This window comes from Cotesia glomerata, linkage group LG10 (genome assembly GCF_020080835.1).
Source record: "Cotesia glomerata isolate CgM1 linkage group LG10, MPM_Cglom_v2.3, whole genome shotgun sequence".
Lineage (NCBI taxonomy): Eukaryota > Metazoa > Arthropoda > Insecta > Hymenoptera > Braconidae > Cotesia > Cotesia glomerata.
The window spans coordinates 2922350-2926413 of record NC_058167.1 but is presented as its reverse complement, the minus strand read 5'-3'; the positions used below and the strand labels follow the sequence as shown (position 1 = coordinate 2926413).

The 4064-nt window shown below is 32.8% G+C and overlaps 1 long non-coding RNA gene across 1 annotated transcript; it reads left to right on the top strand.

The window, feature by feature from the left end:
* Positions 1-2533: 2533 nt before the first annotated feature.
* Positions 2534-3315, top strand: LOC123272776. Its single transcript, XR_006511159.1, has 3 exons — positions 2534-2598; positions 2676-2802; positions 3248-3315. It is a non-coding gene; the product is annotated as an uncharacterized LOC123272776 (long non-coding RNA).
* The last annotated feature ends 749 nt before the right edge of the window (positions 3316-4064 follow it).

Sequence of the window (4064 nt, the reverse complement as noted above, 5' to 3'; positions counted from 1 at the left end):
ATAACTTTTGAATGAATAAACTGATTTTTACGCGGTTAGAATCATTCGACGCAGTTTTTCAAGCCTAACAAAGAATCTTAAATTTTGAATTGATCGCGCTAGGAATTTTGGAGTTATTCCGAAAAACACTTTTTCGGTTTTCTTTCGTTCACGATATCTCTCGAATGAATCAATCGATTTTGACCGGACTGGTGGCGATCGACGTGGTTTTGAGGTTAAGAGCTGATTAGTTTTTGAGATGGAACTATTAAGCCGTTTGAAAGTTATTCCGAAAACCACATTTGAAAAATTTTTTCAGTTTTTGAAGATTTCTCAAAATCTATTGTTCTGAATCGGTCCAAATAGTTTTCAAAATCTAAGTTTGGTCAAGCCCTTTCGAATGGCGCCAACCGCGATGTGAAATCCGGTCAAGCCGTTCAAAAGTTATAAGCGGTTCACATGCTTTCACACACACACACACACACACACACACACACACACACACACACACACTACATACAGACGCCGTGACAACCTCGCGGGGATTAGTCAGGAAGCTTCCTGTGACCTTCAAACGTCGAGATCTGATAAAAACTCGATTTTTGCAAAACAGGGTGAAAACAATAACTTCCCGATTTTTGAAAATCTTCGATTTTCGTAGCAGGAAGTTAAAAATAAGCATTGTTATTATTAATTTTCGCTTGATAATAAAAAGCTAAAAATCATGAAAGAATTAGATTTGGATTCTTCGTTGCGAATTTGGTTTCCAAGCTGCAACCTAATCAGGAAGCCAAGTTAGGCTGAGCCTCGCAACTGCGTTACATCCCAAACTTCGGCCTGGTTTGGATGCCTCACTTACTGCAAGTATGGAATTCGGCATGCCTTACTTGCGCCAAATCACTGCCTCACTGAAATTTCTAGTCGGGTAAAGGCGTATAATTTTTAACTTCCCGCTAAGAAAATTGAAAATTTTCAAAAATCTGGAAGTTATTGTTTTCACCCCGTTTTGCAAAATTCGAGTTATCATCAGATCTCGACATTTGAAGGTCACAGGAAGCTTCCTGACTATCTCCGCGAGGTTGTCACGGTGATGTGTGTGTGTGTGTGTGTGTGTGTGTGTGTGTGTGTGTGTGTGTGTGTGTGTGTGTGTGTGTGTGTGTGTGAAAGTATGTGAACCGCTTATAACTTTGGAACGGCTGGACCGATTTCATCGTGGTTGGTGCCATTCGAAAGGGCTTGACCAAACTTAGATTTTGAAAACTATTTGGACCGATTCAAATCAATAGATTTTGAGAAATCTTCAAAAAACTGAAAAAAAAATTTTTTTCAAATGTGGTTTTTTTGGAATAACTTTTAAACGGCTTGATGGTTCAATTCCAAAAACTAATTAGCTCTTAACCTCAAAAAACCACGTCGATCGCCACCAGTCCGGTCAAAATCGGTTGATTCGTTCGAGAGATATCGTGAACGAAAGAAAACCGAAAAAAGTGTTTTTTCGGAATAACTCCGAAATTCCTTGCGCGATCAATTCAAAATTTAAGATTCTTTGTGAGGCTTAAAAAACTGCGTCGAATGCTGCCAACCGCGTGAAAATCGGTTTGTTCATTCAAAGTTATTGCGGTTTAAAAATTCAAAAATAGTGTCTTATCAAATCTCTATCAGACTTTTTGAGCTCGAAGAGCTCAAAAGCATAGGAAAGCAATCTCTTTGAGCTCGGAGAGCTCAAAATAACCCATAAAATGTATTTTTAAGCTCGAAGAGCTCAAAAGCATCATTGGTGCAATTTTAAGCGCCTAAGTATGGAATTAGCGGGAAGTTGCAGGGATGGCCTTCAGGGTCAACCGTTTTCCTAATTTTTTCGGCCAGTTTACCAAAAACATATTCGTAGTTTAAAAATGTAAAAAAACTTTCTGTGGTAGTAGCGGCGTAAAACCTCAACTATAAAATTTTTGAAAGTTAAAAAAGAAAATATATCGAAAAAACAATAAAGTACGCGTGATTATTTTCTCGCTTTTTATTTTAAGAAATAGTTATTATAAAATTTGGATTCTGGATTGTTGATCATGATGAAACAGCTGTTGTGTGAACGGCGCCAGTAGTTATATTCAATAGGGTGATTAAAGCGGGAAATTCAAAATATTTCAATGTTATCGGTTATTGTGATTTTTTTTATTACTTAATTTTTACGTAATTTGATTTTGATTGATTTATTTTCTATTTGCTTATATCAAACTTTGTATATAGGGCTGTTATTTTAGTATAACTTGTCTTGTGAAACATTATTTGACATTTGGTATCAAAACTACAATTTTTTCATGCGCCCTTTTACCTTTAAGTAGTTCTTATTTTAAAGCTGAAAGGGCGTATGTCTTGAGATACGCCCTTTTACCTTTAGGCACGCGTAATTTTTTGAGATATCTCGAATTCTTCGAATAACTTCCCAATTTTCAAAAATTTTCCATTCATGCCGTGGAAAATTATGAATGATAAAAACTTTAATTGTCTTGATACTGCTATCTAGTAGAAGAGGGTCATGCAAAGTAACTATTTTAATTGTTGTTTGAGCTAGATAAAAAGCCGCGCAATTGAAAAAAGAAGTCATACGACTTCATTTAATTGGTAAGTTTTAAACAAAATTATTTTACTTGGTCTTATTTGCTATATTAAAAAATTATTCATGTAAACTTGCTTTGTAGAATTAATTTATTTGTTTAAGATTCAATCAGCAATTATAAAAAAAAAATGCCCCGGCTATATCAGTTCTTATTTTTACTCGCTCTGGTTGCGTTGGCTGCTGCCGGTTGCGAAACATGGATGGGATCTGTAAGTTTTCTTGAGAATATACTTATACATTAATCCGTCTATTTAGATCCCATTAATTACGCATTTTCAAGTTTGGTTAGCTTGAAATTTGAATTACATTTTTGCAACGAAATTTCAAAATTAACTATCAATAATTTTGAGTAAATATTTTTGATACAATTGTTTTAGATTATTATTTAAGTCCAATAAGAACATTGATCACTTTTTTGTAAAAGTTAATTTTGGAAAATTCCGACAGGTGGCGCATGACCGCTAAATCTTCTGCTCGCTATCCAAGAGTTAACTTTTATTAATTGAGTATTTATGGAAAATTTTTTTGTACGTTCTTATGAAGCTTGAGTGTCTTTAATTACTCGTTAAAATCACGTCCTAATTATATATAAAATGTTATTAAATAAATCAGCTTTGCTTGGTATTTATTGATTTAAATTCATTTTTTTTGTAGTGTACTGCCAATTCCGACTGTTGCGATGGCTATTGTGGGCCTCAAACTAAATATTGGCAATTTCCCCACCAAGTAATTAAAAACATCAGCAAGTTTGGAAAATAAATGATCAATGTTTATCAAAATTGAATGATTAAACATTGAAAATAAAGAAGTTAGAACAATCCAATAGTTGAAACCCTAAAATTCTTGAGTTTTTATTTTTGTCCTATCCATTAAATATTAAAGGTGTTTTCCAGGCGAAATAAGGAAAATGACCAAGATTTTAAAATTTCTCTAATTCATTCTAATTTGGTCCTTGTTATTATTGAGAAAGTTTATATTTTACGAATTTGTAAAAGAAAATTTTTTTTTAATCAATAAGAAAATCGATTTTTCTCTCCTAGTAACTTTTCAGCCGTACTTAACTTCTATCCGGGTCAAATGTTGTTTCAATAGTTTTAACATCAAATTCATTTTTTATGTTTTGTTATCAACTAACATATTTATTATTATAGTTTTAAGAACAAATTTTTATTATGTTCGTTATTAATTAACACCTAAGTTTATCAAAAGATTGTGTTGTCAACATGCTAAATCCATTATTTGTGTTTTTTAATTTATCCTAAATAATTTATAGTTAAATATATAAACAATAATGTTTCTGAGGTTGAGATAATAAAAATCTTTTTAATAAACAACTTGATGGAGACATTTTGTACTTGTCCCACCAGTCACAAATGCCTGTCCCACCAGTCACAATAAAAAAAAATTTTTTTAATTGTTTCTACGTAGGTAATCAGTCTAATTCTTCATAATATTGAATGTTTGTAGGATA